This window comes from Ornithodoros turicata, chromosome 6, assembly GCF_037126465.1.
Source record: "Ornithodoros turicata isolate Travis chromosome 6, ASM3712646v1, whole genome shotgun sequence".
NCBI classification, from domain to species: Eukaryota; Metazoa; Arthropoda; class Arachnida; order Ixodida; family Argasidae; genus Ornithodoros; species Ornithodoros turicata.
Genome location: NC_088206.1, coordinates 63,694,122 through 63,721,226, shown reverse-complemented (window position 1 = coordinate 63,721,226; position 27,105 = coordinate 63,694,122). Strand labels below are relative to the sequence as shown.

General features: G+C 46.2%; 1 protein-coding gene across 2 annotated transcripts in view; it reads right to left on the bottom strand.

Moving 5' to 3' along the window:
* The window catches only part of LOC135396990 (neuroglobin-like), a 152,116-nt gene that overhangs the window by 82,523 nt on the left and 42,488 nt on the right, over positions 1-27,105 (bottom strand). The window contains exon 1 of one of the 2 annotated variants that reach the window (XM_064628269.1): positions 22,229-22,462. The exons of the other annotated variant lie outside the window; for it this stretch is intronic. The gene's annotated coding sequence lies outside the window, so the exon portion shown is untranslated. Of the gene's footprint in view, positions 1-22,228; positions 22,463-27,105 lie in introns of those variants that run through there. 2 annotated transcript variants of the gene reach the window in all.

The following is a 27,105-nucleotide window of genomic DNA, read 5'->3' as shown; positions in this document are numbered from 1 at the left end:
TAGACGGGAAGAGGAGAGCTCGTGTTCCGTGTTCCCTTCTGTACTGTGCCTTGTTTCCTGCGCGAAAATTGTAATTGGTAAGAATTGGCGATGCCTCCAGTACTTGGAACAATAACATTTACATATTGCGAGAACGGACATCCATCATTATTCATCCTGTCATTTACGACGTGATAGGAAGCATGGTGACACGGCATTCACGCTTTGTGTGTCACTTGTCTGCGACTCATCGACCTGTCAGAAATAGCGGAGGAAAACGCGAGCACATACAGGATAAAATTCCGTAGACACTAGCAAGCTGGTGGATGAACTCCATAATGGCAAACCTGAGCAGGGCAAAAACACATAGACAACGGAACGCGGCAGCTTATAAGCTGAGCTGCTGTGTTGTGTTGTCTGCGTGTTTTTGCCCTGCTCAGGCTTGCCGTTATGGACGACACATCAACCATTTCATTTCAAAGGCAAAACACAATAGAGCCGGCTCTAGAGTTTAAAAGGAGAGACTGGTGGAAGGTGGTGGTGCTGGTGGAAGGAAGGGGTGGAAAAGGAGATGGTGGTGGTGGTGACGAAAACCGGCTTGCCGTTGTTGGCCTCACGAATATGGGCTGCGTCACGACTGTAGCCAGGATGGGGTGAGATGATGTGATAACAGATGAAGGAATGAAGACGGTCGAAAGTTACGATCTAGGGCAGTCACTGCCAGAGTTGATGAGAAGTCCGAGCAGTACTCACAGCCTTTGAGCGAGGCCAGATTCCTGGAGAAAGCACACGAGGCTGCGAATTTTGGAGTGTGTCTTTCCGTGAAAGAGCCTCTGGGATCTATGACATCATCAACCGTAGAGTTCCTGCAATGGCCAAGGTATTTCCCACAGGAGATGGTGGATGGTGAAAGGACCCGCCGTTGTCGGAGATGGTGGTGGTGATGGTGAAAGGGCTTGCCGTTGTCGGCCTCACGTATATGGGCAACGTCACGACTGACGCCCTGGGGAAATGTGCGTCCTGGGCCGACTTCTAGGGGAACTGTGCCGACATATGTCTGAAAGCGTCTGAGGAAAACCCAGGAAAAACCCCAGACAGCACAGCCGGCACCGGGATTCGAACCCGGGTACCTCCCAGACTCCCGTTGTCGGAGAACTTCACCGCGTAAAACGATCTACGCCAATCGTTGCGCCGAATGATACAGTTATCGCTCCGGATTTCGGGAGAGAGGGAGGCGGACGAACCTTACGTTTAACGTCACGGCACCATTATTATTGTTATTACTTTTTTTCTTCTTTTTCAGAAGGTACTTACGCCTGTTTGTGCCCATTAAACGTACCAAGATTGCCACAAAGAGGCGTACGAGCCATTTTCAACCAATTACAAAGGAGAACGACATCACTCTCTTTTATTCCGTGTTAGCGCCGCGAAGCAAATGTGGCGCTACGAGCGGCGTACAGATGTGGACAGATGGAGGGATGACAGCAGGAAGGAGTGGGGGACAGGGCGGTTAGTATGGCCGACTTCACGTGGAACTGTGTCTACATTCGTCTGGAAAGTCTTCGGAAAACCCAGGGAAAGCCTCAGACGACACAGACGGTGGCAGGATACGAACCCACCATCTCCCGAGTCTTCAGCACGACCTTGGCTACTACCAAACATCATTCTCAATGACGGTTGTTGATTCCGAGCGCGTTATGCGGTGAAGCTCTCTTTTGAGATTGTAACCGAACCCAACTTAACGTCAAATCTCGGCACAGCAAACGTGGGAGCTAAAAAGATACGACATACGCGGGAATGACCGCAGAGCGTTAGCGAACCCTGTGAAGCCGGGCCGAAAAAAAAAGAAGAAGAAAGAAAGCAAAGCCGTTGCGTAGTAGGAATCTCCCGGGAGCTGAACAACGTGCTCTGGGTCAAGGTCTGTCGGTATCGATGCATCTAAAATGAGCTCTCCCTACCATACGGACGAAAAAAAAAAAAGGTTGTTACCGGCAGGATATGAGTGACACACGAGGCGGCACCTGTCGTCCCTTATCTCGTTTCGGACCAGGAGCTTCGAGGATACGGCAATATGTGACAGATGTCAGACACGATATCGGAAGGGAGCCAGGAAGCGGTAAACACATATCGGCGGAAAATGGATACGATAGTGCGAGACTTGTCGCGGAGATACAGAGGCGGTATACAAGAACCTATGGGATAGATGGACGTGTCGAGCTCCGTGCTGCCCCCACCCGCCGACGCCATCCGACGAGAAGTGAACGAGACGTGCACAAATGTGCGATCTTGTTCACGCCTCGTCGTTCGTTGAACCGATCACTATTTTAAGTATGCTTTACCAATTCGCTCATATTTCCAATAACCGAATACTTTCGGCTTTTGAGGAATGAAAACGGATAATCTGACCAGTGTTTGGGTTGTTTTTGTTTATTCTTCCTCTACGGCTGCCGTAAGAACGGTCGCAAATCTATCCGATATGCGAGACTATCCGAATAACTGACAGATGGCGCTCACCACCCTCGCGTTCGTTACACCATGGAAACAGCGAAACACACGTCTTTAGCTATACAGATGAAAGGTTCTGGCTTCTTTCTCTGTGATGTTTAAAGTAAACGGGAAGGCAAAGGCAACATCGCGAAAGCCAAAACGGAAACTGACACTCTCACCGGTTACGCTTGCCTGGCATATTTCCCGCCTTGACGTTGCACAGACCGGAGCACGAGCTATATCCCGAACCATGATGCTCCCGAGCGTCGTCTTGTCGCGCCTCGCCGTCGTGTAGCGCCCATTCCCGTACTGGCGTAAATTGCCCCGTAAGCAGACCGCTCGTCATTCGAAATGAGCCTCGACTATGTTGCACTAAATACGCCCTGAGAGACAGAACTGAGTTGGAGGAGACGCGGAATCAGTCATCGTGCTGCTCCGGTCACCAAGATTCCTTTCAACATGACGGGTGGTCCTCGATATCCCCGGTTGCGAAATCCACGATCTGCAAATTTCCGTCCTCGAAACAAGGAAAATCAAGGAGAATGCGCGATTGCTTCGTAAGATATTATATGACGTGTTTAAAAGCACGGTGTCACTATTTAACCAGTTTGAATATTGTCTAATCGTCATCGAATTCAGTATTCGCACTCAAATTTACGGGTTTTCCATGTCTGTTCAAGTCGTTTTAGCGAACGAAAGCAAAGCTTTAGCGGCCGTTAGGCTTAGCAGGGCAGACACGACGGAACACCATGTTGGTTAGTCTATTATTAGGTTAGTTCAAGTTCGTTTTTCGCATTTTCATCTCCAGGTTAGTCTAAGTTCGCTGCTGGCAGTTTCCCGCGCGCGACTGTGCATGTTATAGTCAAATAACGTTTATTTCCAGTAGTTAATTTTGCAGCGGGGATTTCGATCACTTTATTTCGAGGTACACCCAACGTGACCAGTACATACCGGAAGTTCGCTTTGACCGCGTCATTGAATGTACTAACCCAAAGCAACTCAGTACATATAGAAAGTCAGGGTGTCGTCTGTTTCAGCTAATGGCCGCAGATCATACGGGCTTTCTGTGGCTTCCAGTGGCAGCCCATGCGGCTTATGGCAGCTTGTTTCCATAGCTACGGCCGCTACTGTCGTAATTGGCTGACTTCTAATGACTACGTCACCGGCTTTCCGAAGCGAACCAGGATAACATCCTCTCCTCACTGCAGTCACTGCGGTGCAGTAGATCTAGAGCACATTCGTCTCCATTGCCCACACTACCAATCTTCCCGAACCGTATATACTCTCCCGATCCCTTAGCGAGCTAGACTCTCGCCCCCTCTCTCTCATAAAATTGCTTGGTCCCTGGCCACATCCGGCCCACCAACGCTCTGCCCTCAAAGCTCTCTTCACCTTTCTGGACACCATAGGACTTCGATCCTTATTGTGAAGGGGGCTCATTATTTCATTCCCTGCATCACCACCAGCAATGGGGAATATAGAGCATCGTCCCTGGCGATGAAACCCCCAGTCATCATCTTGTAATAAAGTTGTTGTTGTTCATCCATCCGTGATAATGCGCGGGAAGAATATGCCACACGAGTCTATCGAAGCACGATCTATACACCGACATAGAGATAAAATAGCGGATGATGATGATGATGATCATGGTGGCAGTAGAGAAGAACAGGCAGACGCGATCGCATTTATTCCGCAGCCACGCGTCGTAGACCTTCATGCATATTCATGAATCACTGTACCACCGCGGTCGACGATGCGGACCAGCGGCGACGGCAAAAGAACTGCCGCATCATGCCTCTCACTTTTCGAACTCATCTGCCACCACGTGTATCTTCCTCTGACCTTCCTTCAATGAAGGTTACCGCGCACGGAGCACATTAAATGAATACACGCGCAACAGGGAATGCAGCTTAAAAACATCTGAACGGCATGCGCCTTCGCACAAAATGCGCGCGAAGGAATTTCTTCCAGCTCCATCCACGGGGCGTGTATCTTCCGGTCAAGCAAAGAAAGACAGTCTATAGGAAGAACGAAATATCTGCAGACAGGGTGGAAAGTTTAATGATGCTGCAGTCATCTTTCTTTCATTATCTCATCATCATTTCTTCTTGCGCTGAATGTGGACGAGGCTACCGCTTCACACGTACGGCTCATAACCTCGTTCCCACATTTTTTTTCCCTCACCGGCGTAATCTGCGTTCCTTACGGTGAAGGCGAAGAAGAAAAAGAATCTCACGTTTAATGCCTTCCCCTGTCGTCACTTCTTCTTGGTTATCCTTCTAATGCAAACCGGTAAAAAAAAAAGGATAATTAACGTTTTCCTTCCGAAGACGAAGACTTCCGGGACGGGAGGACCTCGATATTCCTGATCCCCAATCTGGAATTAACGTTCTCGAAACAAGAAAAATCAACGAGAATGTTATCGATTGCTTGTTAAGATGGTATGCCGTGTTTAAAAACACGATATCACTATTTAACCACTCAAATTCAAGTTTTTTTAAATGTCTGTCCAAGTCCTTTTAACGGACGATAGCCAAAATTTAGCAACTATTATAGGCTTATCCGAACGGACACGACGTTATACAGCATGTTGGTTAGTTTATTATTGGGTTAGTTCAAGCTTGTGTTTGCATTGCAGGTTAGTCTAAATCGACTGTTGGCAGTTTGCAGCGCACGACTGTACATTTTATAGTCCGATAATATTTATTTAGAGCAGTACATTTTGCAACAGGGATTTCGATCACTTTGTTTCTAGGTACACCCTTCGGAACGAAGACTTTCCAGAGGTAGCGCTTATAAGCAGTCGTAAAAATGCAGTTGTGCCAGCCAATTAATTACGCCTTTGTGCGGATTCGTTTATTAATAGTATTATTATCTTTCAGCATTTAAATTGGATAAGGCGTACATCCTACAAAGTTCTTTTAGGGGATAAGCTTCGGAGGGTCATGGTAAGTTAATGAGAAGAAATTGATCCTTTTACCGTAAACGTACAGGGTTTATGGCCAAGATAAGGAACCGACCACATCTTCCATTCTGGAAATAATAATGCTGGCACGGCGGACGCTGGAGCTTTTGTCGATGATGCACGGAGTGCTAAAATATCGTGTAAAAAATTTTCAGCTTCCAGATTCGTTTAAGTAAATTACTAAAATATTCAAAACAGCTCGTTCCTGTGAGTCGTCAATACCCTGTTTCGCCGTTTTATTGGTCTGCGCGGATATCGCTGGGTATTGCAATTAACTGTATAGAAGGCACATTTACTAAAACGGATACAAAAGTGCATACGCTGCCCCGAAATTGTTATAGAAAGCAGAAAATATAATTATCGTAACGAAGTTTAGGCTGCAACAAAAATTCGCTAATCCACATACACAGGATGCTAAGCAGGCGGTATGGGCCATTAGAAATGTTGAGAAGACATCAAATATTTTTTTTTAAATTTTCACAATTTATGCGCAAACAAATGGACAAACTGTGAGTTTTTGTATAAACTTTCATCGTATCAAATGTCCTCTAATGAATAGTTTACTTCCCTAACAGTCCTCTCTTTCATTTTATCTTCATTACAAGCTCCGTACTTTATTTAACCCTCCATGATGGCTTTCCCCCGTTTTTTTTTCCTTTCGTCTAATAAATATATCCCCCCCTTCCATGATTAAGACACATAATAAACTATCTAGAGATGAATTGTCTTTTGGACATCTTGCGGTTGCATTTGTCTTGTTTTTCTACCTTTCCTATTCACGTGTTCTGGTGTATAGCCTGTCTCGATTTTGTCGGGACTTACATCTCCGTATTTTAACTTTTTCATCAATCGACCAATCAGAGGAATTGTAATTGGTAAAGACAAGATAAACAGCATAGATAAACCGCGTGCATAAGAAGAGAGAGAGAGAGAAAAAAAAAGAGCTGCTACACAATACGAGAAATGAAAAAAAAAAAAAAGGAAGAAAAGGGGCCTTCGAGTTTGAAACGCTGTGAGGTAGAACTAACGCTCCATTCGTCGGTATTTAATCGCGGAGCATTTCAAAGGAGAGGGCGGAACGGTACCTTTAATGCAAAGAGATTGAATAATGAGTGCAGTTTCAAAATATATGCAGCGAGGAACCCCATTGTTAAGGGAAACAGGAACTGCGCAGGAACACAATGCGAGGTCCCACTTCGCGGCCAACGTGAAATGATCCGGCTTTGAGGTAGTATAGTTATGGGAGACCAAGGCTCAGATATATATATATATATATAACTTTTGTGTGCTCTATAACAATGTGGAGTACATTACAGAGAAATAGGGTTATTCCCTGAAATGATTGTATACCCGTGGTTAGGAGCACTCCCGGCAATGATATTCCAAGATTGCGGTTGAACATCGGAATGGTTGATGGTTCTGAGAAGGGATTTTATTCCCATAGGAGTCCTTCAAGGGAGATATATATGTGAGGTGGGATTTGGTCGTGCAATAGGAGGACGGCGGGCTGTTGACGCGAAACGACCTTTCCTGCATTCCGGGAATTGAAAACGTGAAACGAGGAGAAATATACTAGTTCTTCGTGGATTTGAAAGCGTCGTTAGTGCACGTATATACGTGAATCCAAATAAGCCTGCCATCTGATAGCTTTCCAAAGTTGATGTTTAGCGAGGTCTGCCGTTGTGGAACCTTGAGCTCCCCAAACACTATGCAGTTCCCTAAGGGGAATTTTGTGCTACGGCGCCCGATGAATAAATTCGAGGGGCAGCGTGTGGCTTTGCTATTTTGCGCAACCGCACAAGGCAACCTACTGCCTTAAAACTGGAGAGCACCTGTAACCAATGTTAAGGCAACCGTATAAAAAAATTTGAAAATCGAATGCGTCTGCAACACAGTATTTCAGCCCTGTCTTTTTCCGCGAATTTCGAAGCTCAAAGGACCTTATGTGCTGCACTGATAAACTTTTCGTGTGTGTATGTTACCAGTGTACCACCGATTTATGTTATTCCTTGTGCGTTGCGCTTTATTACTATGTTGGTTACATGTCCTTCTTTTGATCCTTTCCGCGTCACGACCCTTCTTTCGAGGCAATATTTTTATCATGCCACGATCAGAATCCGCCATCTTTCAAGATCATTTCCAATATCGCCGGGATAAATGCACAGATCTTTCAACATAGCAATAAAAACTGTTTCAGCGATGAATAAGACACATATATAAGGGATATGTAAAATTTCTTTTTTTCTTTTTTTCATTCAAATTCACGAGAAATCTCCTCAACCACGACGTCTGTCACACCAGCTCTTCTCTTCTACCCATTCCTGCAGAAACTGGGGAAGGAGCAATCAAAAAGAGTTGAAAAATATGTCATGGCCAGCAACATAGCTGGAATTCATACTCGAGCGGAATTTGGGATCGGCACCAAACAACACTGTGCCGGACTTCAATAAAAATATGAAAAAGAAATAAGGAGGAGGGTATAAGGTCGCCCGCCGATAAAAGGCCCATTTGGGACGGAGCCAGGACGGAAGAGGCGAGAGTGGCGCCCTCATTTCTCCCGCATAACGTTGTGTAGATCTCCTTTAAAAAAAAAAAAAAAGGAAATAAGGGGGTCCTCCAGGGATCAACTATGGACCGTGAGGCAACGCTCCTGCTTTCATCGCAGCAACATTTCCAACTGCATTAAATGCACATGCTTAGATGCTTATCTGTAATGGGGACTAACTCGGCAAAACTGGATGCGATTTTGTACCACGTTTGTAGGGGTGAGCGTGTGATTGTGCCCACTATAGAGGCTGTGACACAAACACCGGTATTCAGGATCAAGGTGAGAGTTTTGGTGATTTGTGCTACGCGACACAATGTAGTGTCGAAGAAATACACACTAAGCATAATAACGAATAATGTACGCGTCGATGAATTCTAGCATTTCGGGAGTACCTTTCGTACATGCAGAACGGAGAGCGAAAACACGAAAACAACACCGGACGAGCTCTCCCCGGCTCTTCGCTTAGACTGTGCGACAACATAGCCCGACTTTCCACTCTATGGGGGTTTCGAATTGCGTCGCTAGAAGTTGTATATCATTTTCCTTACTTGGTCGTTTATGCTATCATGTTGGCAGCAACTATATGAGCTTATTAGCGAAACCAGGCTTACTTGAGAAACTACAGATCTCCATCCGTAATATCTCTGTACATTCCACCCATCTTCATGTCATGTCAGTCGTATCAACTACTATGCGGGATACCGGAGATTAAGCGGTAAAACACTCCATATCATTGTCATCACATTGTATCACACCAGCGGCATGGCTGAGCGGGTTAAGGCGTCCCGCTCCTTGGTGGTAGCCAATGTTTTGCTGAAGACTGCGGGGTGGTGGGTTCGAATCCTACCACCGGCTGTGCTGTCTCAGGTTTTCCCTGGGTTTTCCGAAGACTTTCCAGACGAATGTCGGCACAGTTCCCCCTCAAGTCGGCACAGGACGCATACTAACCCCCCTGCTCCCCACTCCTTCCTGCTGTCCTCTCTAAATCTGTCCACATCTGTACGCCGCTCATTGCCACAGTCGCTTCGCGGCGCTAGCTAACGCGGAACAAGAAACGTTACATCACATATCTCCGTTGCTCTTATCATGTTCTTAAATCAAGTACGTTCGCATATGACACCAACGAAAAGTACGGGGACGGTTGGTACGTGACTGACTGTTGGCGACTTTTTACACTAAAAACCAGGGACAATGAACAAAGCACACAGGACACGTCTAGCTGTCGAAATTTCAACCAACTTTAAGACAAAATCAGCAATACGCACCCTTATACACCTGATAATGCACAGGAAAAAAATAAATAAAAAATAAAACATGGTCGATCTATTGGTGGATCCGACGGAAATGCGTTAGCATTAAAACTTGAAAACACTTTGGGAAGTCCCTTTCACAACGCTACACAACCTTTCGCAAACGCTACACAACCCTTTATACGACCCTACACAAAGATAACGCAATACAGCATTCGCAGCCAAACGAGCCTTTCGTGCTTTCTCCGATTCAGCTTGTCGGCGGCGTCTCGCAGCCTCAGCCTTCTTTCGCCGCCGCTCCTTCGCACAGCTTTCATAACCCATGGCGCGCCCACGCAGACACATCTGAGCCTGTCGACCACCACAGTTGCACAGCTGCACTGCCGGTTGCCCGCGTCGCGCTCTCCACGCGCACTCTCCTTTTCTCCTGCCCTCTCCACTCACCGCGCATGCGCACCGCACCGTGGCTATAGACACACCACGCCGCGATTCTTGCGTACCGAGGACTCTAAAGCATTAAAAAATTATAAGGATGTGGCGGCCCATGGACTACGATGAAGACGCGCTTCTGCTACAGCACGCTTGCCAGCCAGTTCTACCGGCACCGTCCTAGCGCGAGGCCACGAACATCTGCCCGCTGGGACATTCCATCACCGCCGATCGGGACTCGTGTGGAGGAATACTATCTCCTCTACACGATATTATTATAATAAAGTATTAGCAATACTTCAGCGCCAGCCGGATTTCTCTGGCACTAAAGTATTGTTTACTTCGAATGACATCCATACAAGACAGGTTGTGGAAACATGCCATATCACGAAGCAGGAACAAAATTGTGTTAGTACACCCACTGCGGTTTTGTCCCGTAAGCAGATGGCATTGATTGCCAGAGGTACGCGGCTCGGCAAGTGCGGGGGGAGGTTAGTTTTTATATTTGGTTTTACATTAATTTTGATAACAACAACAACAACAACTTTATTGCGAGCTGATGAATGCGGAGTTTCATCGCCAGGGGCGATACTCTACCATAGTGCTTGTGGTGATGCGAAGAATGCTTCAGCTCATTTTGATAATGTTTGATAATAACCGTTAATTTTGTACTGTTATATCTGTCTCGCCGTGTCACATTTCTTTGCCCTTATCGTTTTTTTTTTATTTTTACTTCCTGCGGATTATCAAGTGTATAAGGGTGGGTGTTGCTGATTGTGTCATAAAGTTGGTTAAAAGTGCGAGAGCTTAATGTGCTCTGCCTGCTTTGTTCATTGTTCCTGTTTTTTTTTGTGTAGAAAGTCGTGAACAGTCAGTCATCATATGAAACGGCTGCCCGTTGTATTGGTAGCGAAGAACCTGACAAGGAGAAGGTGTACTAAAGCGTATCGCCGCTACCCCGTAGACGCATACTAAAAGAGGATATTTCTTTGTTCATGAATGTCCGCAACTCATCACAGACATGCATCAGGGACGTGATCGACGAACCAACCGTCGTCTTAAATACCCTCCCCTACTGCCCTTGGGAATAAAAAGTTCCGTTACGCACGTTGTGAAAATGATTTATAACAGCCAGTATCACGATATGAAGCAAATAGGATGATGAATGAGGCGTCCGCAGGGTGGATATATTGCGAAAATTTAGCCACGCGTCGCTGACGTCAAGTCGGTTGCAAGTAGGGAGAGTTGACGAGGCTCAGAATACGGAGAAGTTATAGCGCAAAAAATAAATAAATAAATAAATGATAGAAGACGCACGAAATTTAATTGAAGACGACATTTACAGTTATTAAAATAAATATGTTCCAATTTCATCATGATTCAAGAATTTACGAGGGTCGTTCAAGGATGACCGAGACTTTTGCTCGAGAAAAATCAGAAAGTTACACTTTCGGAGGACGAAGTGACACGGCACGTACAGCAGCGGCAACTATCATGGCGACGTACAGGCGTCTGTAGCTGTGGAACGTCGATGCATAGTAACGTTATTTGTGAAGGAGAGCGTCAAACCAGCTGAGGTTTTGCAAAGATTACAATCGAAGCGTACGAGGAACAACATGATTTGAAGGGAAGAGTGTACGAATGGTGCATGGACACGTACGTCCGATTGCAGTCGCGCGCAGTGAACATCGCAGGCGTTGAGCAAGCCATCCTCGAGAACCGGCGGGTAACAGTTCGGGACATTGCGGCCCAGCGTAATATTAGTGTCGGCAGTGTGGAGACAATCACTGTTACTGTTTCGCAAAGTCTGTGCGAAATGGGTTCCCCAGCACCTCACTTGTGACCAGAAGAGAGCGCGCACGACAGTCTTTGGGTAGCTGCTGAACCGGTTTCAATCCGACGGGAACGAATTTTTGCAATAAATCATCACATGTGATGAGAACCTGTATGCAACATTTCACCACAGAGACAAAAAGTAGCAGCATGGAATGGCGACATAGGGCTTCCCCGCCACAAAAGAAAAGCAAGATGCAGCCGTCTCCGGAAAATCCACAGGAACTGTCTTCTGGGACGCGCGGGGTGTCATCCATGTGGACTTCTTGGAGCAAGGGGTCACGATTGATGCCCAGTACTACTCGACGTTGATAAAGGGTGCCGTGCGTAACGCAATTAGCAAGAAAATGTCTGGGATGTTGTCCGGAAGGGTCATACTTCTAAATGACAATGCCCGGGCTCAAGCGGCGAATTTTACGATAGCAACCCCGGCCGCAATGCGCTGGGACGGTGTGCCCCAGACCCCTTACAGCCTAGATTTAGCCCCAAGCGGTTACTATTTGTTTGGGCCCCGTAAAGTGACGTATTTGGTGCTTCTCGAAGTTTCCATTGTATTTAAAGAACGAAAGTATCGGTCAACCTTGAACGACCCTTGTAGAATGTCATCGACAGCAAGGCTGCGAGTATACACTATTTCCTAAAACGCATTTCATCGATATTATATTCTTTAAAGTAGCACGTAAGTCATTTTTAACACCCTGTCTTCTTCCTATAAAACTGTAAGATGCACCATGCGAAGTAATTCACACCACAGAGTCATAATTATCGCAGAAACTGAATTTAAAGTACGCCGCAAAAAAGCGATCGTGCGCAGCGGCGGTGGAGAGCAGTACCAGCCTGTGATCTGCCTGGAACCTCGCGCTGACGCTACAAGGAGAATGCTCGCTGATTGGTCCATAGAAATGTCGTCTGTTACTCCGCTGTCGTCTGCTACTCGGCTGTTCGGGGTTCTGAAGAAGCCTTGCTCCTGGCTCGATCACGATTCGGCCGCTCCTTCTATCCCTGATTCTCCGGGAGAACTAGCAAAACTGGTTTACGGCGGCAAAGATACAAAGCGCCTGCCTACCCCCACTGACCGGCGCACCAGAACGAGTTCTCCTTCTAACGTCATCGGTGACGTGGCATCTACGTTCTCCTCCTCGTTATACCCTGGGTCTTCCCTGGGTTCTCTTCAGACGCTTTCAGACACGTGTCGGCACAGTTCCCTTAGAAGTCGGCCCAGGACGCACATTCCCCATGGCGTTAGTCATGACGTTGCCCACCTCTGTGAGGACGACAACGGCGAGCCCTTTCAATGCCACCACCATCCCTTCCTCGAAAACCTCGCGGAGTATTACCATTTCTAGGTCGCTGTCATTTAATCCCCTCATGTAGTGCATGTAGTGGTTTTACTACATGCTTGTAAGTGTATGTGTGTGTTTTAGTGTATTTTATTCATTATGTGTTGTTACGGAGATCGGACCCTTGTCAGGCAGCTAGCTTACCTTTTGCCTCAGCTTCGTCGCTGCTCTTGTTGCGGCGCAACAAATCAATAAACACAAATACAAATCTAGAGGTCAGAAACCCGCCGTAGAAAATATCCGAAAAGACCGCTGCCGCCGCTTTGAATTACATTCCATGGGGGGATGCTGTGGCGCGATTTAGAACTGTTCAAACGTTCCATTTCGTAAACTGTACAATGCGTTATCGGTAGAACACACGTGTATGGCACCGACTGACCGTAGCGCGCCGCTGGTTCTCGAAAACTCCTTATAAACGGTACAGGAGAAGCAGTCAGTCTCTTAAAGGGAGACTTCGCAAGGATTAAAAAAGAGAAAAAAAGTTAGGTGAGCATCATACTGAACAAGAACCACCCCCTCGATACCGAATACATTTTGCGGGAGTAATTAATTCGTAAATGATGACAATAGCAAACCGAAACCGAAATGCCAAGAGCAGAAAACAGAGCTCCATACAACGGCGGTTCGTCCGGAGGAGGATACCGTGACGTCACCCAGCATTGTCGTCTGCTTCGAAACCTGCATTCTCCTTGCTGTATGATGTCAGCATGTGTGTTGCTTTCAGAGCCCTCTCGCTTCGTAATAAATTCGTTTGAATAAAATCTGAGCAGTTTTGGAACGAGATATTTTGTTCACATGTTCCTGACATCCCAAAGGTTACGGATATATCACGACCTTTGCGGTGATTTTTCGCATCCACGAACAACGCAGATATCGTTCCGACAATGCTGAAGCCTCCACATCAGACACAGACACAGCTGCTAGCAGCTCCTCCCCGCGTACCGCACACGCAGTATATCAGTTCCTGATCAGGAATCGCAGGCACGAGCACACTTCTTTGAGCCAGCCCCTCATTCTTGCACCCATATACTACATACCTTATGACGTTATTATAGCTGTTAGCGCGCAGTACGACAATAGCTATAATAACTTCAGGAGGTAAGGTTCTCTCCTGAAGTTCTAATGAATATAAGCGACACACTATCTCGATCAAAAAAGGAACAAAAGAAATACGTACTTCAGCGCTCTGGCCATTACATAGCCAGAACACGGCGTAACAATAAGTCACAGTCACCATACATTCACACAAACAATAGCCACAGTGGCGTTTAACGGGAACGTTCAAAAGAAACAACCACGCCCTCTCCTTGTAGGACCATTAGGCCCACGTTAATTCGACTTCCCTCCCGAACGCCCCATAGAGACGCATAACGCAACGGAGGCTCGCACAAAGTGCACCGCTCCGTCTACCATCTTCATCATCATCATCATATATACCCATCCGGGAGAAAAAAAAAAAGGCAACGGGAAACAACTGAAGACGTATCGCCAACCCATAGTATAAAGGCTATTTTGAGCCTCGCGCAGTGATATGTTTCTCTCCCAGGCAAAATGTCAGCCTTTATGCGAAGAGGCATTACTTTGTTACCGCCAAAAAAAGGAATGATGTATAAGGATAGGCGTCTCAGCCTCGCACATACATCAGTCTATGTTTACTACCTATGCATGCTTCCCCTCGTACAACGAAAAATCTCTCACTTTCTGATGTGGTTCTGTGTCGGGAGAATTACAAATACAGTCTACAACCGTAAATCAGGGTTACGAACAAACCCACTCGGGTTGGAATACGACTGCCCGATCTCTCTCCTTTTTTTTTTTTTAGAGAGCCAACGAAGTTCGCGCACGCCTCGCTGATGTTCAAAGCAGCCCCGCGTGCGCGGGCTCGCGAAATGGAGTCTCCTCTGATCGCGAGCGTTCTCTCTAAGTAAAAGGATTTCGAAAGTAACAAACGGGCTATGACTGAGATAAAAAGGTTAAGGTCTTAAGCTCTTAATGACTCTCGCTCAAAGTGAGATAATGGGAACAACGACGAGAGAAGGGAAAAAGAAGATGAAGAATAAGCAAAGAAATCACTCGCCCGTTCTGCTTAAATATCATAATCGCCTGAAAAGGATGCTCCGCCGCATGGCCCGAGGCCCCGAGGGAAAGCTCACTTATGAAAGATTTGAAACTTCGCGAATTGACAGACGAAGCGCTTCGGTCGTAACGTGAAGGGACAGAGAAACGACGGGCATGGGCGATGACACACGGCTTGCCGTTGTCGGCCTCACAGAGATGAGTAACGTCACGACTAACGCTCTAGGAGAATAGACCTCCTGGGCCGACTACTAAGGGAACTGTGCCGACATATGTCTGGCGGCGATTGAGGAAAACCAAGGAAAAACCCCAGCCAGCACAGCCGCGGGTACCGGGATCCGAATCAGACTAGCAGTCTCGACGTGACATGGTCAGCACGCTAAGCACTCTACAAGACGATGACTGGGGAGTTTCATCGCCGAGGGCCATACTCTACCCCATTGCTGGTGGTGATGCGGGGAATGAAATAATGAGCCCCTTAACACAATAAGTGTCGAAGTCCTATGGTATCCAGAAAGGTGGTGAGAGCTTTGAGGGCAGAGCGTTGGTGTGCTGGATGTGGCCAAGGACCAAGCAATTTTGTGAGAGAAGGTGGGGGGGGAGGGGGCGAGAGTCCAGCTCGTTAAGGGATCCGGAAAGTACGATTCGGAAAGGCTGGGAGTGTGGGCAATGGAGAAGAATGTGCTCTAGATCTTCTAGAGCACCGCAGTGACTGCAGTGGGGAAAGTCAAATTGCCTCAAGCGGTAACGCCACTGTGCTGTGAAAGCGCATTCGATGAACTAATGCGGCATCTTGACGAGAGATATGTCGAGGCATGCGGAAACCAAGCGCTGGATCAACTCTGTTCAGCATGGCTGGGGGAGAATGTCAGCGGTCCATTGGCGTGTAGCGAGAGGTGTCACGAGGCGTCGAAGTACGGACCGACCTCAGCAGTGCAATACGCGTCCGTCTCGAGACGAGAGAGCTGCTTCTGCGGCGCTGTCGGCCAACTCGCCACGAACTCTCGCGCGAGCCTATCAAAGCGGCTTGAGAATGCGCGAACTTTAAATATAACGATAATGATCGCTATGTGAAAGTTGAAGGTCGGGGCCCAGATTTGTGTTTGTTATCTACGACGGTTGTATATGAAAAAGACATTAGGAGAAGCAAAGACAGCAACAAATTACACGCGCCAATGCTTCCTGCAAATGTCAATGCATTTCGTTGCCGAGACACCCTGCTCTAGATTGCGTACCTCGAAATAAAGTGATCGAAATCCCCGTTGCAAAATAAACTACCGTAAATCAACGTTATCTCACTACAAAATGCATAGTCGCGCGCGGGAAACTGTCGACGGCGAACGAAGACTAACCTGGACATAAAAACGCAGACACCGAAACCGGACAAACCTAACAATAAACTAAGCAAAATGGTGCTCATTCGTCCGCCCTGCTAAGCCTAACGGCTGCTAAAATGTGCCTTTCGTTCGCTAAAACGACTTGGACAGACATCGAAAACCCGTAAATTTGAGTGGTTAAATAGTGATGTCGTGTTTTTAAAAACGAAGCGATAAGAGCATTCTTCTTGACTGTTTCGAGAACGTCAATTTCGAGATCGGGGATTTCGCATCCGGCAATATCGAGGTCCTCTGCGTGATTACGCTGCGCGGAGAAGCCGGCGAGTAAAAATAGCGGCGCCTGGTTTATACGATACACATCTCCTCGTGGATACGCTGCAACGTACTCATTGATTATTAACCGCACAGAGCACACAGCGAGCAGATAAGAGACAATGCATAAAGAAAAAAGTCAGTCTCGATCTTCACTAACATCTGGCAAGCCCACTTCAGGTTACCCTGGAGTATATACCGTAATATGCTCGGTCACGAGTATATATAGGGGCATATCGGTCGGGCGCTGAACAAGTACACCCACCACGGGGCGTATATCTTGGGTCGAGAGATAGGGCATGATCTGTAAGTGACTGCCACCCGTTAATGGAGCCCGGAAACGTCAACACGATCCAATCATTCGTCTCGTCCAATATGATCTGGCTATGGCTAGGAGACGGTCAACGTTGCTCTTTCTCTTCTCTTTATATGTTATGTTCGTCACCATTCGTCTGGTTGTCAGCGATGTCAACGAAGACTAAGGAAGCATGAGAAATGACTCTCTGGAATGATACGATTAACACCATTAAGGAATCATTAAATGCGGGATGGATGCGGAATGTGAGATAGCACAGCCCCGTGCTGTGTGAGTTTTATGCATCGGTAACGAATCGCTCCCGTACGCAATTAGCTTAATTTGCTGTCGACTCGAGTATTAATGTGTGTTCTCGAACCGTCTTTTAACCCTGTCACAACTGCAGTCCTCAATGACCATCGAAACCAACGACCATTGAAAATGCGCGTAGCGCCACCAAGCGTCTACTTTTGAACGAGCATTGGGTCCAATGTTTCCTGATAGGTTGAGACATTACACGCTAGGTGGTGCTACATGCATTTTCAATTACCATTGATCTCAATGGTAGTTGAAGACTGCCCGTGTGCCAGGGTTGTTGATAAGATGTTACCGGGTATTAATAGTGGCAGTTTTATGCGTGCTAAAGAGGATGAGTGATTTTGTCACTACACATGGAACGTGAGTTTTGAAAACATCGTTCCCATTAGTATATTCCCTACCCATGCGGGAGTACAATATAGTATTCTCCGACGACTGCGTCATTAGAAATTCCAACGATGATCTCGTCTCATTCAGACTGACCCTTACTGTTGGTAGTGGTGGCGACGACAAACCAGCTTGCCGTTGTTGGCCTCACGTATGTGGGCTGCGTCACGACTGTAGCCAGGATGAGATGAGATGGTGTGATAACAGATGAAGGAATGATGACGGCCGAAAATTAAGATCTAGGGCAGTCACTGCAGAATTGGCGAGAAGTCCGAGCAGTACTCATAGCCTCTGAGCGAGGCCAGATTCCTGGAGAAAGTAGACGAGGCTGCGAATTTTGGAGTGTCTTTCCGTCAAAGAGCCTCTGGGATGTATGACATCATCCACCGTACAGTTCCTGCCATGGCCAATGTATTTCTCCCGCACCGCAGCATATGCACAGCAATGCAATAGGATGTGCTCGATAGTTTCAGTTTGCTGACAATGTATGCAGTTTGCGCTGTCTAGAGAGCCAATCTCGAATAATTGTGATTTAGTGATGCTCGCAGCCTGAAGAGCAGAGTTTGTATACTGCGGGAAAGTCCTTTCAGCGTTAGATCAAGTCGATGATTTTCCAGGACGTCCCGGATCCCAGGGTGCTGCATAAGAACTATCTCATTGATGACCAATTTTCTGTCGCTATCTTCCGGGGTTGGCAAACTAGGGCTAGTGCTGTGGTGTGCAGCAGATGCTAGTTGGTCCGTTTTTTCGCTGCAACTAATGCCGACGTGGGAGGGGATCCATTGCAGGGAGATGTCTCCACCGATGGTCTTGTGTTGGGCACATGACGTTCTGACACACCGAGCTAGAATGCTATTGCAAGTGGGGTTCATCACCATTTGGGTTCATCACGTCAATCGAATTCTTTTTAACCAATAGCTATACAGTAATTTTTTTTTTACACAATTCGGGTGAAACGGTGTCCCATGGTACACACTTTCGTGCATGGTGTAAGCTTCGCGCCATACAGAAGGGTGCTCCGTAAAATACCATTCTAAATGGTGTATTCGAAACAACATTTCAGCGGGTGCATCCCATTTAAAACACCGTTTCGGATGTGTACGTGTTTCGCAAACATCAATTTAAACGCTGTTATTACAGCTTTCAGTTGAGCCTGCAGAATGACAAAACAAAAAGCAAAAAAAAAAAGAAGAAAAAGAAAAACGCGTGTCTATGTACAAAGACACCTCTTTTTTTCAGAAGCGTAAAAAAAATCTCCTGTGTAGGCGTTCAGCCTGATCCCAGTGTCTCTGTATAGAGTAAGATGTTTGAAGTGCTTCTTTTCCCAGTCGTCCGTACATTGTCGTAGCTGTCTTTCCACTACAGTCCTGGCATTCGTCCAACCCTTTAACTGCACCATAATGTGCCTTCCTGGTTTATAAATTGCTCGACATTCATTTCCAATTGGTGCGCCGTGCCAGACCAAAACTTTCAGGCTTGTGCGACCGGGCCTGGGGCTTCTAAGGGAGCGGGGAGAACGAAGGCAACACACACACACAAAAGAAAAGGGAAGGAAGCCTGGCTGACCAGTGCCAAAGTGAATGACGCTCTGTGTGCTGTTTAGCAACGCATTTGTACAAATTGTCAAGGTGAGTTTAGGAGGCGAAATGGTGAGTTATTAATGCGTTAGCATTAGGAGTGTCAAAATGAAAAAAAAAAAACCTGTTTGTATGTGTGTGTGTGTCCGTGTGTGGGATGGTAAAGCCTCACCGAGACGCAGTATAAGTGGACATGCAAAAGGAAAATAAGAGGGTAAATGTAAATGGAGGCAAATGATTTGAAATTGAAGTAGTCGAAGGTAATTAAGAGTAAGAGGTAAGAGTAATGGAAGGTAATTAAAGGCAATTAAAACGAGAAAGTTGAGTTTAAAGGTAATGAATGAAAGATATATGTAATTAAGCGAAATATGAAGTGAAATTAAAGAATACCCAAGGTAACCGCAGGTTATATCGGAGATAATTAAATGTAATTAATGGTAAGTAACGTCAATTAAAGAGGAATTGAGAGTAATTAAGGCAAGTAAACGTAATTAAACGTAATTACGGGAATTCAAGATTACCTCGGGTAACCTGCGGTTACCTAGGGTAATTCAAGGGTAATGACAGGGCAATTGAAAGTAGTTGAGACTCATTAAAGGTTAATTAAATCGACTTACATATAGTAATCGAAAGTGTCAAACCGGAAATCAAGCATTGACTGGAGGTGGACAACCGGAAGTCAGGTTACATCAGAAATGGAGAACCGGAAGCCGAGTTGGACCGGAAACGCATTCCGGAAATCAAGTATAGACGGGATGTGGACAACCGGAAGTTGGGTTTAAACTGGAAGTGGACACCCGGAAGTCAAGTATGGACCGGAAAAGGTGGTTAATGCTAACGCGCATGTCTCTCGCATTTACCGCTAGATCGCCAGTGAATTTTTGAGTACTTCAGTGAACCAACCTGAGCCAATGTGAAAGAAATGGCGCCATGCATACGAAGAGGCCTACATATTACGCAGGCCATCTCGTATGCATGCCCCCTCGCTACGCCTCTGGTACGAACACTATCATCATCATGATAACGGGCCCTCGAAGGCAGCCCCTCAACTCTTGGTGAGTCGGACAGGAAAGCTATCGGGAGGGATAGAAAAGATTGGTCAGCTCTTTGTGATTACATCGAAGCGAGCCTAATTCGTTGGAGCAGTTCTCGTCCGTCTGCTCGCATCATTTACTTTCGTCGGACACTTCCTTATCCCCTTCACTGCGCACAATACATCCGGACAAAGAAAGTTCATCAGGCTCTAGATTTCTTTCACGAAGGGTCGGCAGAACAGAGATACAACAAAGTCGTTGCAGCTTATCGAAGAAGTAGCCGCCGATAATCCGGAACGACGCGTACAAGATGTCAAATGTTCAACAGCGGGGATTTGGCGCTTCGGATGGCGGGTCGTAGAACGGATTAAATCGGCGAAAAGCCGCAGAGTTATCGTGCGCCGCTGTTGCTAGCACACGTAAATGGTCTCTGAGTTTTCTAAGGTGGAGATAGACGCGAAGCGGGTGCTGAATATGGAGTAGGCCGTCATCGGGGTCTTCAACATGCGCGCTGCAGAGAATCAGCAACAACGATAGATAAATTGATGATGATGAATGGGTAAATTCGCCACGTGAGAATCGAGACACCCGTGAAGGCGATAGTAAATGAATATATTGTAGAAATTGTAATATTGTAGAAACGTATTGTAGAATAAAGTAAACGTAACAATCTTGGCGAACCTCAATTTTCCGCGAAACTCAGGTCTCGCGAAACATTTTAAAAGCGCTAAAATATTTCCAGTCTAGAAAAAATTGTAATTTATTGCTGGAATGAGTTTTTCGGTTAGTAGAACTGACCAACCGTTGGTTGCGCGTTTTATTGTAGCACTATTTTAGTACACTCTTGGCACATTTTGATAAAATTTACACCACTGGACATCGATTCCTCAACGCATTCCGTCATTCCACCCTGGTTCTCAAATCGACAATGTATGCGTGATCGTTTTTATCCAGTTCTCCAAGCAAAGGATTGATACTACGTAGACACCGTAGAAGCGCCGCAAATTCCCGATATCATGGCCAAGCATTACATTTCCAGCATTGTCATCCAGATCAGGTCCGTGGTACAGTATATAGCACAACCAAAAACGTGCCGCTAGCGAATTAACCACTTTGACAGTATTAGATTTGGTGGTGGAGTTTTCTTTCTTCGTCTTCTTTTCTTTCTTTCTTTTTTTTAGGAGTAGCAAGCCGACCTTTGGTATGACTGACCTTTCCGTAATAGACGTATGTCCCCCCTGGGGGGATGTGTTGTCCGGTTGTGTTTCCAGTGCGGAGTGGATCACGTGACACACTAGACGGCAGATGTTTTAGCTTCGCCATCGAAAATAAATAAAAAGAAAGACTATCCCGTTCGCAGGCGCAGAGAAACATCCGTGGTCTCAACGTTCATGTCCTTTTCGCTTAGTTTAGCCGAGCGTGTGTTAAGCCAAGCGGAATACCTGCTACTCACGTACAGGTATACCGCGTATAGATAAACAGCAAAACGGGCAGACAGTTCCACTTTACTTCTAAGCGAAGAAAACAACGCGTTACATGCAATTGCTGGTGGAGTGTCCCTTCATGCAGGACGCATATTATAACCTCAAACGAGAACAGAGCATCGATGAACAATGCCAGCAGGATATCTGGACATATATTTGTGGAGAAGTATGTTGAGAACCGCTCAAAGGTGACGCGCTCTTGTGCGGTTGATTTGGAGAGTGTTATCGTGAGTTATGATGCGGATGTATCGTACATCCGAGGATATTCGCGAGACAACCAAAAGAGAAACAACCATTATAGCAAGCGCGTTCGATAAAATAACGAAAGTGCGGTATAATTCATTTTGACTCATCGTGCTCCATCTAGATATATCTCTACGTTCTATAGATGTTTGCAGACGAGGCAGAAGCGTCAAGAGCAAATTTTAGTGTTGATCCTACACGCCAGACTTGTTCACTTCAAACAATTGTCATGAAACGGGTACACCATCGCAAGTTCTTTTCCGTTTTCAATCAACGTGCTAAGTTAAAAAACAAAAAATACGAAGGCGACAAAACGAAAGTAAAATGCACCTACGTGACAATAGGAGGGCGTGTGCTTATCCAGCAGGATTTATCCACTGAATAAGGTCGTTAGGGTCGATCCCTTCGTAATGACCCTTCTCCATTCCACAGGAACAATATATTCCAATAGCGTTCCCTCGACGGTGTCCAGCTGGTAAATGTTGTCACCGAAGTTGGCTCCGCATCCAGCCGTGAGCTCTCAGCGTCCGACGCGACAGCTCACGGCGCTACACACAAACTGAACTTGGGCTCTCTCGAAACGTGCTGCGCGCACAAAGCGCGCGCGGCGCCATCTTTGAGACGCACGCGAGATAGAAGCGCCATCACTGGGCGGTAGGTGGCGCCATATTTCGCGAACGCCCGATCGATATTTGCGCGAAAGATCGGGCCTTGTTTTCTCCTTTGACCTTCCTGTGATGAGCGACTCGCGTGTGTATGGCGAGGTCGACAAGAAGGAAACATCGCTCGCATGCACAGTTCATTACCCCAGGTAGACTGCTAGGGGAGAGTATTTCTGTTGATGATGGGAACCGAGACCCAGAGAAGAGATCTAATGAGCACACTAGCGTCTGATTGGAGATTGCTTTCTAAAGAAAAGCAACTTGGCAGGCTCTCAAACGGGAAGAGAAAGCCCTGAGCATTGTTCATACCTGGCAAATACAAACGCTCACTGCAAAAGAAAAAGAAGCTGTACCAACACAAAGTGTCTGAGTTACACGAGGGAAAGGGACGGAGTCCACCACTTGCACGAACGTTGAGGAGACTCCTCAGTGGTGTCCTCAGAAGCGTCAGTAATGCTTTGGACCAGCGGCATGGCCGAGCGGGTTAAGGCGTCCCGCTCGTTGGTGGTAGCCAAGGTCGTGCTGAACACTGGGAGGTGGTGGGTTCGAATCCTACCACCGGCTGTGCTGTCTCAGGTTTTCCCTGGGTCTACCGAAGACTTTCCAGACGAATGTCGGCACAGTTCCCCCTGAAGTCGGCCCAGGACGCCATGCTAACCCCCCTGTCCTCTCTTCATCTGGTCCACATCTGTACGCAGCTCATAGCCACAGTTGCTTCACAGCGCTAACATGGAATAAAAAAAAAGTAATGCTTTGGGTACGCGCTACAGTCCTCAACGCTCCTCAACGTTCGTACAAGCGTTGAAGCAAGAACGTTGAGGAAATGTCTGCGGTGTTAATCCAGATCGCGGAGACACACTTTGTCCGCACGTAAGGGTGATCACGATCGCAGCCTGATCACGATTGGGCGCGATGTGGATGCTGCGTCAGTGAGTGCAGGGTATTAGAAGCTGTGAGGCAATTAACAAACCCACCACTAAACAACTATCGTGGTCCAACCCATGAACGGTGGTCCAAGCCATGCAGCCAAAGAAGCTAGGTAACATCGTTAGCAACAGGAGGGCACCGACGTGCACTTGCAACTTAGCGGAGAAATTGTTACCTCCTCAGACATGCCTGCTAGTGGCAGCGAACCATTTAACAAGTTGTTGGTAAGATTTCCCTGGGATTGGAGAGATATGCAGAAAGGACGGACACAAACGCATGATGTAACAAGGGAAAGGGTGCAGGCTAGCTGGTATAGATCCATGAAAAAGACCGAGAGTCACGGACACGAGACACGGACAGAGACACGAGACCTGTCTCGTCCGTTGCTGTCTGTCCTTCGTGCATATCTCCCCAGACTCAAAAGGAAATACGACCAACAACTATATAAGTATAACCTACATCAGCTCGCTTGCATTTTGTTTCTTTCGTTCTGCTTCTCGCAAGTTCCGTATGTCTATAAACCTTGCATTTATATGGCGCCATCTTTGTAACAGCAGCGCAGCGTTCTGACTTCGATCCGAGCTATAATCTGTACAATCACTTTTCTTTTTGTTCGCGTTAACTTGACGACTAAAATGGTGCTGGTGTTATTTATAACTTCTGCGTTGACCCCACTTTATTTCTGCTATTCTCGCTACATCATCATTACTTATTTGTTGTTGTTGTTCTGCTATTCGACCCCTCTATTCAAAGGCAACAAAGCAGGAGAACACCAATTATTACCTATAATCACGCGATAGAAGACAAGGAAGGCTCCAAAAAGTCTGTTGTTCTTCTTCTTTTTCTCTTTTTGTTAACTTCCTAATCTCGGGGGTTTTAGAGGCATAAAGTTTTCAAGGTTCGAAACGTCCGAACCAACAACGTGACACAACACGTGACATCCATACTTAATTACCGCACTTTCGACTATGCCATCTTTAGTACGATAACGGCGTCGTCCTTAATTATGCCTCGTTCGCGGTCAACTAACGAGTGGTAATCCTGTACGGGGAAAATATATATAAAGACGATGTACCGTGGTTTTTAAGATGTGTGTCGGGAATGTTTCAGCTCATTATGCAAACTGAAGAAAAGAGTACACAGAGGTAGTCAAAAACGTAACAAATAAAACAAGTAGGTGACGCAAACAAATAAATTAATTAAATTGAAAGAATAAAATTTGATCCCTGCAGAAATATAATGCATTCCGGAAAAACTGCTTTGGAATGAAATGAGTAATGAGTACATTGATTTAGTAGCAGGCCGGTTTCACGTCAGTTCAGGCAGGCAGGTCGCATCGACCTCCTGGATTTTCATTATTTATTTATATTTAGAAGCTCATCGTACATGATGACCAACAGCGGTAAAACAAATACTTTATACGGAATAGTTTTCGCGCAAAAAAAATCGAGAAAATCTGGCCCTGAATTCGAGTGTTCCAGTTTTGCCGTGTTGGCGCGCGTATATCTTCCCGAGTCTTAAAAGTTACTGCAGTGAATTTTTTTTATGCTTTAGTATACCTACAGGCCAGCAGTCGGAGCGCAAAGTTTGGCGCACAGGAGCAACGCTCTTTGATATACAGTCAAACTCCTTTACAGCGAACACCTTTTTAACGAAAATACCACTACAGCAATTCTTTTTGCGGTCCCGCTGGAGCCCTATAGGTCCAATAATGGACATCCTTTTTAACGAAAATACCTTTACTGCAATTTTTTTTTGCTGTCCCCTGAGTTTCGTTGTAAAGGCGTTTGACTGTATAAAAAATGTCGAACATGCTCTCTCGCGCAGTTTTGTCCCAACTTCGATGCGTGATTTCTCTGGCTGTAGATATTCCTCACTGCCATATTTTGTATCAATTCACTCAGATTTTAATGCTCTTTCATCTGATATACAGGGTGTTTCAAAAAACGTGTCATTCGGACTTTATAAAAAAACGGGGCGACGAAAAAATACGGAGTAAACGGCACTTGTGTGGCAACTGAAATTGCCATCTTGCAAAAATATTTTCATCTGATTTTAATTAAAATAAATTGAATTTCTTTAATTGAACTCCAAAATTTCCCAAGTCAACCTAACGTTTTTTTTAGAGAATTAGAGAGCCCGTAGCGAACTTAGTCAGATCCACCAAGAAATCCGCTAGATATTGCAAAGGGAACTGCCCAAAAAAAGTCCCGAAATTGAGGCTTCAAAGTTTCGGGTATTCAACGGCGCACGGAATCAGACGCAAAGATTCGTGGAGAGGAGGACTTGCTCCTGCCCACATGAAAGATAGAAGGCAGAAAAAGAAAGCAGGGCGGGAAAAAAGAGGCGGAATCATTTTTGTTTGCCGCTTATCAACGTATAGTGGAATGTCACCCGCCTTGTTATCGGCGCGTCTTGTGCTGCACGCCGGTCCGGCGATAAACTGTTCTAGCTCCGTGGGGGCAGGAACATGTCCTGCCCTTCGCGCATCTTTGCGACTGATTTGGTGCGCTGTTGAATACCCGAAACTCTGAAGCCTCAACTTCGGGGCTTTTTTTGGGCAGTTCCCTTTGCAATATCGAGCGGATTTCTTGGTGGTTCTGACTAAGTTCGCTACGGGCTCTCTAATTCTGTAAAAAAAACGTGAGGTTGACCTGGGAAATTTTGAAGTTCAATTAAAGAAATTCAATTTCTTTTAATTAAAATCAGATGAAAATATTTTTGCAAGATGGCAAATTCAGTTGCCACACAAGTGCCGTTTACCCCGTATTTTACCGTCGCCCCGTTTTTTTATAAAGTCCGAATGACACGTTTTTTGAAACACCCTGTATGTATTGCGCATATACCCCTACAGGTATCTGCGGAAACATGGAAATGTTAAGGTATATTTCGAAAAAACAAGGATTTTGAGCGTCCGTTTCTCGAAAAGGCCCCTTTTTATTTCATTTATACTTTGCCGGGACATGGCCCGATGTTAGACCTTTCATCTTACGTAAAAAAATTCTGCTTCAAAAAGCGTACACTGGCGATTAGCGCGTTAAAACGCGGCCCTAGTCTGCGTGCGTACGTGTCGGAGCCCGGCTGCCGGTATACCGCTAGTGCCTTCTGTGATGTCGTACAAGAAAGGGACAACTTTGTGTAATCAAAAGTGGTAGTTTAAGGCGATATATTTACAGGACTGCGAAAAAGCAGTATTTTGCAATGACAGCGACAAATGATTTCACCCACTTTCTATGAAAACGTCACCCTTCTACATTCACTGTCCACGGTACTAGCTATGAATGTTTCTCGGCCTCGACTTTCCGATGTCTTACTTTGCCACGCATGCGAACCTTGTATGCCACCTTGATGTGGTATACGTTTACCTATTCCCTTTTCTTTTGCGTTCGAAAAGAAGCCACGTCCTCATCCCGTACATGGAGTAAATGGACGCGCGTTAAGTGTTTTGGCAAACACGTTATCATATCTTGTGACTCTAAGATGACGTCTTGCTCGAGTGAACGCAAGTTAGGCGTCGTGGCATGGTGCTTCATTATTCCACCGATCTGTCACACGCACTTTTATCGCGGCCTGTTCCTGAACAGCCATGTCGCGTTCGCAAAAGTAGATTTGGAGAGCTCAT